Here is an 11,752-nt window from a genome sequence, read left to right as displayed (position 1 = left end):
CCCATGCCATGTAAGAAGTCAATGGCCTCAATCAAAAATGAATCCTTTGCACAACAGTAAAGCATTGGATAGGGTGGCTCTCTGCACCTTTGACCCACATAGCATCTTTCTGAAGAATCAACTTCTAGGCTAATAGGTATAAGCATAATATGTGTTTTGGCTCAGTTCTTGGTTGCTAGAGTTATGTGTGAGTTTTATTTGTTATGGCTTTTCTTTCTTGCTGTTGGCCCACACTCAAAGGCAAAGACCATTGCTAAGGAAGAGGGAGGTGTGGGAAGGAAAGCTTCCATGCCTGCATAGCTCTGAGGGAACTGAACAAGTGAGAGGCCCTGAGAGAAGCGTTTATGGTGATGGAAGCCTCTCCTGGTCCTTTTTATTCTCCCTGGTTAGTAAGCTCCGTTCCCGATTCCACTGTGTAATCTGCAAGCTGAAAGGGACCTGTCTAGATGGGGTGGCATTGGGAAGCAGGAGCTCCTGAGATTAAGTGAGACTTAAGTGAACTCGTTTCAAGCAGACTGGTGAGTGGCTGAGAGGACATAGCGAGGGGAAGATGGCCTGGACTACTCTGCTAGAAACATTCCTTGGCTGCTTCCAAAGCCCTCTCCCTTCAGTGCTAAATGGACAGGCCCTGTGTTTGCTGGCAGAAGGGACACGAGGCCTTGAAGTTCTCAACTTTGAAATAACTTTTTGTATCGCATTCATTATTGCTGTACTCCACCACAAATCAAATCCCAGGAACACAGACCATGCAGAGCATCTGTCAAGGGTCAACTAGAACCAAGAGTGCAAAGTCAAGATGCAACAAAGAAAGCTGTTGGCAGAGGAGAGCTGCTTTTTCTCAAGGGCTAGCAGAATGCAGTCCTGGGCTTTACCAACCACCTCAGCCACTCAGAGTTCACAGCTGGTTTAATATCTGTATCTTCATGAGGGCTGACATTCAGCAGGTCATCCTAACAACAAGTAAGGGAGAGAAGAAAAGCTATTTGGAATGAGACTGTTAATAGTATGGAATAGGATTGAGGTTTAAAGAGTCCAAGCAGTTGCTGTAAATCAGAGGCGGGACTCTCTTCCAGAAATTTTGCATCTCATTAGGCAAACAGGAGGAAATCTCAGAGTTATTTTCCTGTGTGTGCAGCCATCAGCTCTTTTATACAATTAAGTTCTCCCTGCCTCAGGCAGTTCATTTGTCATATTGATCAGTTGAGGAAAAAAAAAAGAGAAATAGAACAGATCATGAGCTGTGCCTCCAAGTCAGTCAGAGTCAGCATTTCCCAGATACTTCTCAACTAAGAGAAACATGCAGTTTTCTTCAGTCTGTGCTATGTTCTGGTTGTAAGAGCATGTGTTCTGGGATGCATGTTCTTATTAAAATTAAGAGATAATAAGCTGTCCAACTTCATGACTTAGAGGAGTCTTCATCTCTGGAACCTGGAACAGGGTATCTGCATGTCATGGTTGGACACTGGCGCAATGCCAGCGTTCCCATGAAAATGCACCTTCCCTAAATAAATGCTGTGAGATGTTATCAGGAACAGAGCAGAGCAGGCCCATTTTTTCCTTCCTGGAAAAAATTCACTTCCATGTCAAACCACGACACTGCCTCAGTGCCAATGGGAGTGGTTTTATGGAACCTCTGTTTCAGGGACTGGCAGCAACTCCTAGCTGAAGTCCAGCTGACATAGGAACGGGAAACATTAATTTGGTTTCCAAAGGGACCAGCTGTAATAAGTCTGTCAGGAGTTGGTGGAGTGAGGACACCAGATAAGAGGGTGTCTTAAGCTGTGTTTAGGTTTTCTTTAGTGAAGCTGGAGACATTTAAGAAGTCACAGCTTCAACTCCTCACAGCTGGAGGCCATGTCTCTGTGCAGGGCTTCGTTCCTGATATATGTGAATGCCACACGCTGTTCCTCAGCAGAAGGATGCAAGGCCTACATGAGTCAGCAAAGCTGCTGCAGGGAACAGAATATTTTTTGTGGCCAATCTTGCACCTGGCAAGCTAGGTAGAAGTGCTCACCTTATCAATTATCTCAGTGGTGGTATAACTTCCAGTTGTGACGCAGTAACTTCTGGAAATACATGAAACTGTTTCCAAAGTGAGTACCTGCATCTTCAATTAGTGGTTCTAAAATGGCTGAGCAATCAAATTGCTCCTTAGCATAAGAGTGAGACAATATGTGCAATTAGGGAGCAAAGAGATGGTTGCTATGGTTGACATGGTATAGAAATAGAGGTTGCCTGGGAGAGGAGCTGTAGATGGCATGAAAATATCACAGGGAGGAGGGAAGATGGGAAGCACAGGCAAGTGGTTAGCAGAAATATCTCCTGGGATGTGGCAAGTACCCACAACCTCCCACACCTTAAGGAATATTTTGTTTCTTTCTCTTGCCCTGCTGCTGGTTCACCTTTGTAGTAAATCCCCAGGAGGCAGCCAGTCACTTCACAGAGCCTGCTCTTACCTTAAAGCATGAACCGTTCTCTTGGCATGCAGTAATGGTATGGTAAGGTGAGTTATGAAATATCTCCAGCATTATACATAAAAGAAAACCTGAGAAGACTTTCAGATTCCTCAGTCCTCTTAATCCTGACAGATTCAGCAATGTTTCTAGAAACCAGATCTTGTTCTCCTTCACTGCTGCCTGGTCCTCCCAGAGGTATTCTTCTTTCTACTGGCTCACTGCTGTGTTTTTCCTTTCCCTGTCCCTCCTAGTATGGTTCTCAATTAATTTCACTTTTTCGCTCTGTTCCTGTTGAGAATCTTTTTTTCCTTTGTGGAGCTATCTTGTTGATGCTGTCATCTTTCTGTAGCTTCTTAAACTAAGTTCTCTGATTGCAGAGTTTTGCAGCTTTTAAGGCTTTTGCTCTGCCTCTGAGCTGTTCTGAAGTTTGTGCCTTTTCTGTCCCAAATCAGATGCTCTCTTCTTCTCTGGTGTTAGCACGTCATAGCTCCTTTTACACTGAGAGAGTTGGAATGCAGCAGTGTTTTGTGGAAGTGTCTCTGTGACTAGTTGTCCTGTTTGTCTTCCTGAAGACAACTGTGCAGGTGTTCTGGTTGGAAATTTGAGATAAAGCCCTCAGAGGAGTACAGAATGTGTCACCAGCTCTGCTCTGCACATGCTGTGTGCTTCTCTGCTCAGCCCTCTGTGCTGCACTGCCAAACTCCCTGTCAGGCTGGGTAATTACCTGGTGGCAGGGATTACCTTTTGTCCAGGTACAGAACCACACAGCAGGAGACCTGTGGCAGCAGCTCTCTGGCCACAGAGAGCAGGCACAGACTCTCCCAGGCATTTTCCTGGGGAAGGCTATGAGAAGATCAGAGAAAGAATGAGAAACAATTCTTATCTCCACTTGCTGCACCTGCTGTTGTGAACATGTGGAATGTGTCATGGGGATTTGTTTACCAAAGGGTGATTTCTTAATTGGACACTGGATGGTGTTTGGATTGATTGACCAATTAGGTCAAAGCTGTATCGGACTGGCTGTAAGGGTTACTGAGTTTCTTAATAAGTATAGTATAGGATGATATAATAAAGCAATTGATCAGCCTTCTGCAATCATGGAGTTAATGCTAATTATTACCTGGCTGGGGGCCTGTGGCGACAGAGACCCTTAGTGGATGTTTGGTCATAGTGTAGAAAGAGTGCTCCTCTACCTTCTACTCAGCTTCAATATAACTGGAATATGAGCAATGGTGGTCACTATACCATGTGTACCCCAAATTCCCCTCAGTCTGCAGCTGGGATATTAGCTAAAGCCAAAGCCAGTATCTGGAAATTTGCCCTTGTTAACAGGCATAAGTTGGTGCGGGTTGCTTTCAGTCTGTATAGAATGCTTTGCTTCATAAAGATGTTTGAATTATCTTCCTTCTCTCTGCACACTGCTTTGTACTTTTCTGTGCTCTGTTTATTCAGTTCCTCCAGATAAGGCACATCTCCTATTGCAGATCCACAGGACTTTATTTCAGTAGTGCTGTGTTTTTAACTGTGTGACTTGGTATCTCAATATGAAAAATCATCAAACACTATTTTGAAATTTTCATTAAAAATAAAAACTCATACATATAATAACATATTCCTACTCAAACGCCATCGACTCCCCCTTCTTTTCTAGGTGCAGTTAAAAACCCCTCATTTTAAGCCCTGGTTGCATCTGTGACCTGTTGGGTGATGGCTTCCACTGCTCCACAGACAGCACATGGCTTTGCCCTGGCCCTCCCTGACAGGGGCTCAGCACTGTGCTGCAGTTTCTTGCCTCTCAATTTTCAGATGATTTTCATATTTCTGTTAAAAATATGTTTCCCTTTGCTGGTACACAATGAGTTTCTCTGAGAAAATCACTAAAGATCCCCTTTAAGGGGATAGATTTTTTGATTTAGTAATTGACAAATAAATATTTCTCTATTTCTGTAGCGTGTTTGAAGACTAAAAATAGAAAGTGTATGAAATAAACCTTTACAGTAGACCTTTTTCAGACAATGAGAGGCAGTGCACTTGCTGCAGGACCACAAAGCACTGTCTGAAGCCAGTTCTTCATCGTTCTCAGATGCTGAATCACGCTAGCAAGCTAAAACTACAGCACTTTCCCAATAAGCTTACAAAAATAAGTAGCTACTGCAGCTATCACATGTTATGTCAGGAGGGAAGGAGGCAGTGAGACAGCCCTTTTGCTGTGATCCCTAGTGCTCTGGCTGAACCCTTTGCTCTGTTCATCTCTGGAAAAGCAACAAAGAGTGGATGTGCCCAGAATTTCTGGGACCACTGCATTGCCTCAGGCTCTGGCAGGCAGTGGTTAGGCACCAATGTGCACAGCAGCACCCACCTAGGACTCAGAATCGCTCTTATCCTTTCCTGGGGGGGGTTTCTGCCAAGTTCTAGCTGAGTTCTGTTGCTGCAGGCCCCCAGCCTGGTAATAATTAGCATTGACTCCATGATTCCAGAAGGCTGATCAATCACTTTCTTATATCATACTATATTATATTATTAAGAAACTCATCACTTTTACAGCCAGTCTGATACAGTCAGACCAGATTGGTCAATCAATCCAAATACCATCACTGTTGACCAATTAAGAAATCACCCTTTGGTAAACAAATCCCCATGACACAATCCACATGTGCACAACAGGTGCAGCAAGTGAAGATAAGAATTGTTTCTCATTCTTTTCTCTGATATTCTCACAGCCTTCCCCAGAGAAATGCCTGGGAAAGTTGTCTGTTGCTCTCTGTGGCCAGAGAGCTGCTGCCACAGTGTTCCTCACCTGGTGTCTCTCTCCTTACCTTGCCTGAGAGTCTCCTCTCATCTGGCACAACACTGCCATTCAATGGTAAGGAGGAACAGAGTGGGACCTGTCCTGTCATTGTGATAAACACATCCAGGCGTATCCCTGGGATGCGAGCAACTGTGTTTGAGTTCCTGAGCTGGAACCACCACATGAGGACCTGAATGGTGAATCCACAGTTGCTGGCTGTGTACTCTCACTGCCAAAGCAGACTTCGTGTTTATTTTTAAACTCCTGAGCATACCTCACTAGCTGGTAGAGCTTCTAGGTCTCTGTCAGCCAGAGCTGGTCCCATCTGCCAGCTGTACACTGTTCAGGTTGCCTGCTGGAGGAAGAAGCTGTGTGTTCTTCAGGTGCTGGGAGTGTGATATTGCTTCCAACAAGGGCACATTCGCTCCTTTTCCTCACTCCTGGACAACATGGGGCAGCCCTGGTCTGGCAGAGGAGTGGGTCCATAGTGCAGTTGTACACAGAACTGTGTATCTGCACAGACAGGATGAGAGGCAGGACCCTGCCCAGAGTTCAGTGCAGAACCTTTTCTTCTTTTCCTCTGGCCTTGATAATCTCTCTCCCAGGGAGCTGTGGCTTGCTGTACTTGGTACAGTCCTGGAGTGCTGGTGAATGACTGTGTTGTTTCATTCTCTGAATGGACACCATTTGGGGCTGTATCCTTTTTCTTACATTGGTACTGAAAAAACTGCAGTTGGAGACTTCACAGCCTCAGAATGAGAGAGTCAGTTGCTATCTCAGTGTTATGTAATTTCAGAGTGAAGGAAATGGCAGTCTTTCAGCTTGCACTAGCTCTGCAAATACATGCACTCTAAGAACCCTATGCATGGTTTGACTGTCTTCAGAGGTGGACTTTGTTCAATAAACATCAGGAAGACCACGTGATCCCAGGCTCAGCTCTTTGCTGAAGTGTAGCAAAAAGGTACTGAGCCATAGCAATATCTAGGATCTTCTTGTTAGAGTCTTTTCAACAGTGTCCCCTTGAAGAGGGATGTTCATGTCAGCTAAGACAGCCAGAAGTGAGGAAGAGTCAATTTTTAATCACTGTGGCTTGTGAGCCTTGATAATATTTTCAGACTCTAAAACTTCTGTATTTTTTATCAAGGTATTATTGGCGTTCACTTTACAGGTAGAACCTGGCCTGGTAATAAATAATTTTAGGGACAAAGGAGGGGGGGAAGGGTGTGGGAGAACCTAAGAGAGGTAATGAGGGATAAAGAATGCACCTTGGGTGGGAAAGGGCTGATTTCTATGTGGTCAGACAAGCAGTCTCCATCCTCTGGATGGCAAAGGTGTGGGAGCTCTGCAGCCCAGATTTGCACCTGCTATCAGACAGGTACACAGACTGGTGAGATCCCTGCCCTGAGTTTTCTTTTATTGGCTAAACAGTCCTACCTGACTTCTCCTCTCATCAAGATGTGCCAGTCCTTTAATCATCTTTTGGCTCCTATGTTCACTCTGATTTGTTGTACCAGTCAGAGCATCATGACTGATTTCAGCACAGTCACCTGAAAGATGACCCAGTGCTCTCACCTAAGGCATCATTTCGCAAAGGTGAGAAACTGAGACCTGACACTTGGTCTCTGATTTCAGCATGGTAAGCTGTAAGTGTGGTACTTCCTGTCCTGATTAACAGAATAAGACCTCTGAGATTTGATGGTCTGAAAGATTAAAGAAAATAACAAGCAGCATCTTGCATAGCTATCCTTGACAGCTCTTCAGACTAGCCCAGAATTTATTCTGCAGCTACAGGGGCTTTAGGTGCTTCCATTTAAAGTAGCAGAACACAAGGATCTGTGCTGTCAGCATGACCTCCTTTTCTGCCTCTACAGCCATCTGTCTGTTTGTAGGATCATCTCTCTCTCTCTCAAGCATCCTGTTTGTCACAGTGCACTGTCCTTTCTTCCAGCCTAGTGTGACCTCCACAGAAGAGCCCTCTCTGCCTGACTGCTGAGCACTAAACCCACAGCATCTGCTCCTCCATTCTCTCCCTGTGTCTCTTTGCAGGAGCAGCCCTGAATGGTTAGTTCATACCCACTCCAGAGTCAGTGTGGCTTTGCTCTTCATTTGCTATCCTCTGCCATAACCAAAGAAATTCTACACTCAAGGGACCGTATAATCAGAATATGTTATTTGGAAGGGATCCGTAGGGATCACCAAGTCCAACTCCCTGCTCCTCACAGGTCTAGCTAAAATTAAACCATATGACTAAGAGCATCATTCAAATACCCCTTGAACTCTGACGGGCTTGGTGCTGTAGCCAATTCCCCAGGGAACCTGTTCCCAAGGCTGCCCACCCTCTTGGTGAAGAACATTTTCTAATGTCCAATCTGAACTCTCCGATGCAACTTCATTCTATTTCCTCATATACTGGTGCTGGTCAGCAGAGAAGGGAGATCAGCAAGTTCTCCTCTGCTGCCCTGCTTGAGAACACTGTGAACTGCAAGGAGGGTGTCCTCAGCTCTTCTAGTATGTGAGCTATACATAGTCTTAAAAAAAAAAAAAAAAAAAGAATTCTGACTTTTCTTCCCTTCTCAGCATTAGTAATGGAAATCCATCCTCTAGCCCAGATTAGTTGATATTCACCACCTCTGGGATGTTTTGTGTAGTGCCTCCTCATCAGGAGGAGGCACCCATGGGTGGCTGCCCTGTAGGAAGGAGCTGTATGTGTCTTCTGCTGGCCTTTGGGGTGAGGGTGCTGATATTTCTGCACAATGGTAAGTAATGTGATCTGTGTGGAGAAGGCAAATGCCCTGTCTCTTTTCTGAAACCTTACTGTGGTGTGTTTGTGTATTAAATCTTTCCACATGTTTAAATGTTTCCATATGTTACCCAGCAAGCATTTTGTGTGGGTAAAAGGCAAGTAATGCCAAGAGTCAAAACTACTTAAAAGACAGACATCAAGTTAGCAAACAAATATATGGTCATCTTTGTGCAGCATTCAGAGGTAAAGTACAAGGGCTCCATGATTTCCACTACTAAATGCAAAGTTGATCAGTACAGTAATGATGAAGAAGCACGGAGGTGGCTAAATTTATAGATGACACAGTTACTGAGATCTAGAAAAGTCTGTGAGGAACTTCAGCAACTAAATTGCACAGTCATGGTGTCCATTAAATTCATTGTCAAAAAAAGCAAAATCAAGCCCACTAGATAAATTAAACCTTCTAGACTCCCTAAAAGAGCTTAATAGTTTCATGGCAGGGTGAAATTTGGATGTCACTGTGTACCCTAACTGAAGATCTTTATTTGGTGCAAAGCTAATCTTAGGTTATATTATGATGCATAAAAAATAGGGTGGGGAATAATACAGAAAATACAATTATGACACCCTGTGAATCTTCTGTGCTCGTTCTTGTACTTCTGTTTTTGCTCATCCCAGTGGCCACAGGGATAGATGACAGCAGTTCCTAGGGACTAAAGAAACTCTCCTCCGAAGAAACAAATGGTAAAGACCAGGGGCTTTCTGCCTTGGTGGGGACATGATGGATGGGAATGTTTCCTGGAAGTGCATGTGCACATGGATCATTGCAGAAATCAGAATGTGCCTGAACACACAGAGTGAGGGTTCATACAAAATGAGAAATGCAATGCTACTGAAAGAGGATATTTATTTAATGTAGCAGCTTCTGAGTATAGTTGGAGAGGGCTGCACAGGGTCAGGGATCTGTGTTCAGAAAACACCTGGAAATGAGCTGTGTCCAGATATTTGTTCCAGGTAAATTGAAGATGGCAGTCTTCAGGAGCCTGAGAAGGATATTCTTGTACTGGTCAATGGAATGGAGTGATTTTCTCATTTGCACTGCATGCATTTCACTGTGTTAGAGCTCTAATAAGGACAAATACCTGGAGGTGACCTGAACAGCGTGCTTCCAGTCACCACGTCTGCAATGTCAGTCATACTGCTACATGTTCCTGGTGCATATGGTTTTTGTTAGCGAGAGGAATGATGTGCCAAGCTGCGTCTTTAAATCCTCTGTCTCTGCAGCTGCTGCCACAGGCTGTATAGAGAAAGTGGTCAGCAAAGGGCTTCTCAGCCTGATAAACTCTTGGGTTCACGGAGGCCTTGAGTGTGCGCCCTTAGCTGGGCATGGGCTGCTACTGCCCTGGGCTGGGAAGGTCACTGCCCCTGCTTGGGGTCAATAGGGGCTGGGGCACGGGCCATGTTAGGGCACTGTGTTGCTGCCTTACTCACAGTTTGCAGTTCAGGCTGCAGTTTATGTGCTATTCTATTTTATGTGCCTCTGAATTTAGTTAAAAAACAGTTTGGGGTATTGGTGTGCACGGGTGTGTGCAGTGAGTCCATGTTTCTGGTGATGGCCTGTCTGTACAGCTCTGCTCCTGTATCCTCCTGAGAGTCAACTGCTGCAACTGGAGAGAGGGAATCTGCCCTACAGCATGTCAGGAGCAAAGCTATGGAGGGCTGCAGTGCTTCACAATGTCACAGAATTGGTAAACTAGGCTGGAAGGGACTTCATGGGATTATCTAGTCCAATCACACTTGTTCAAGAATGGTAAGCAAAAGTAGGTTTCCCAGGCCTCTATCCAGTTGTGTTTTCAGTATCTCTGGAGATGGATGTTCCACAACCTCTTTGTACAACCTATTTCAGTATTTGACCACTCTCACAGTAAAAACAGTGTTTTCCTATGTTTAGATGAAATTGCTTGTGTCTTAATTTGTGCCTCATATCCTGTCACTGAGCACTACTGAGTGTGCCTATCTGACTTCCTCTTCTTCATTCCCTCCCATCAGGTATTTATTTATTCAAATTGAAAATATCCCTCCCCCACACTCAGCCTCACCTTGTATGAAAACAATTTAGTCTCTTAATCATCCTCACAGCCTTTCACAAGACTCAGTCCTTCCCCATTCATCCCTCCCATCTGCCAGCAACTGCTGGCCCTGCAGCTTGAGCCTTCTCTTTCTTCCCCATGTGCAGGGGACATTCCCCGCAGGGGTGAGGGGCTGCCAGCAGAATGCTAACAGCCAGGCTTTGTTCACAGCCTCAGCGGGGACAGCCCAGCTGCCTGGGCTGGGACCGTGGGATGGCAGCAAGAAGCAGTGTCTTCATGTCTGTTAGTGCTGCAGATGAGCCCCTTGCTTCTGCAGCTGGCACTGTCACCAGTGCTGCCCGGTCGGCAACCCACGGGCTGGCCTTCCCCCCGCAGCACCTGGGCACATGCCCACAGGCCTGGAAAGATGCCCACAGGTGGCCACAGTGATTGCACTGTTCCCAAGAGCCCTCCCTGGCATGTGGCACAAGGACGAGGCTGCTGGTGTTGGTGCTGTGCACCACACGGTGCTCCCAAGTGATGTGGGTAACCACTGTTAAAATTATGTCTGGGGTGTGCAGGCACCAAGGTGGCAAAGGCTCTGTCACTTTGTCCCAGTAGTAATGTTGAAAAATGGGGGCAAATCACTTCTCTTCTGCATGCCCCAAGCAGCAGGACTGGACATCCTGGCATGGGGGAGCTGTGTGGATGCTGCACTATGGATCCCTGAGGATCCAGGGTGCTCCTTGTCAGCACTTCTGGAACATCAGCAATGCCTTCACAATTATCATTGCCTCAAGGATGACTGGGGTTTTATTTCTTTTTGCTGCACAGAATGCCCCAGAACACCTCCTGGGCCCTCCTCACCTGTGCCTCCTCCCACCCTTCCATGCTGCTTACTTGCAACATCCCTTCTGTGCACAGGGACTTGCTTCCCAGTGTCTCCAGCCATGTACCTATTCCACATCAAGTACCAGAAATGCCACTGAACTCAATGCATTTTGCACAGTGATGGTTTGGTTTTAGTCTGGAGGGACAATTTTTAACCAAACGGAAAGACAAGTTCAGAGAGCAGCTAGAGATGCCAAGTACAAATAGTTCTGCTGAGAGCTTAGCTCTCTTTGGGCTGAAAGCTACCTTCTGGGCTTATCTGTCTGATTAATTGCTAGTAAAACATTCCAGTAAAGTGAGTTTGATTTAAAGCTATGCTGAATATTGACCTTCCATCCTTCAGTCCTTCCATCCTTTCCGTCCTTCCACCAGATTGATAGAGCTATTTTAGAAGGACTGAGATCTGCCTAGAAAGAGGCAATGGGAGGTTGTGGAGGGTGGAAAGAACACTGTCAGCAAGCAACCCTTGTCTGAAAGACGCAAAATAAAAATAGTTGCTCATTTTCAGTGAAGATCTATGGACCTCCAATCTATATGAGGGATTAAAACCTATGAAAGTCTTAAACCCTATGAATTATACATTCCAACAGTTAAGTTCTAAGTGCCTGGCTTTTTGAGTGGATGCAATGTCCAGAGGTAGGTATTAGCAAAGACTGTAATCAAAAAAGGTTGTGTGCTGCCTACAGTGACCAGGGAAATACTGCACGGAAGTCCTCCATCCCAGAGCTGTCTGATGTGGACATACAGCAGTGGCTCTGGTCTTGGCTGGCAGCGTGGCAGACACTCACTACCCTTCTGTCTAATA

The sequence above is a fragment of the Vidua macroura genome, chromosome 12 (assembly GCF_024509145.1).
Source record: "Vidua macroura isolate BioBank_ID:100142 chromosome 12, ASM2450914v1, whole genome shotgun sequence".
In the NCBI taxonomy this organism is placed as follows: domain Eukaryota; kingdom Metazoa; phylum Chordata; class Aves; order Passeriformes; family Viduidae; genus Vidua; species Vidua macroura.
Note: the sequence above shows the minus strand (reverse complement) of the source record.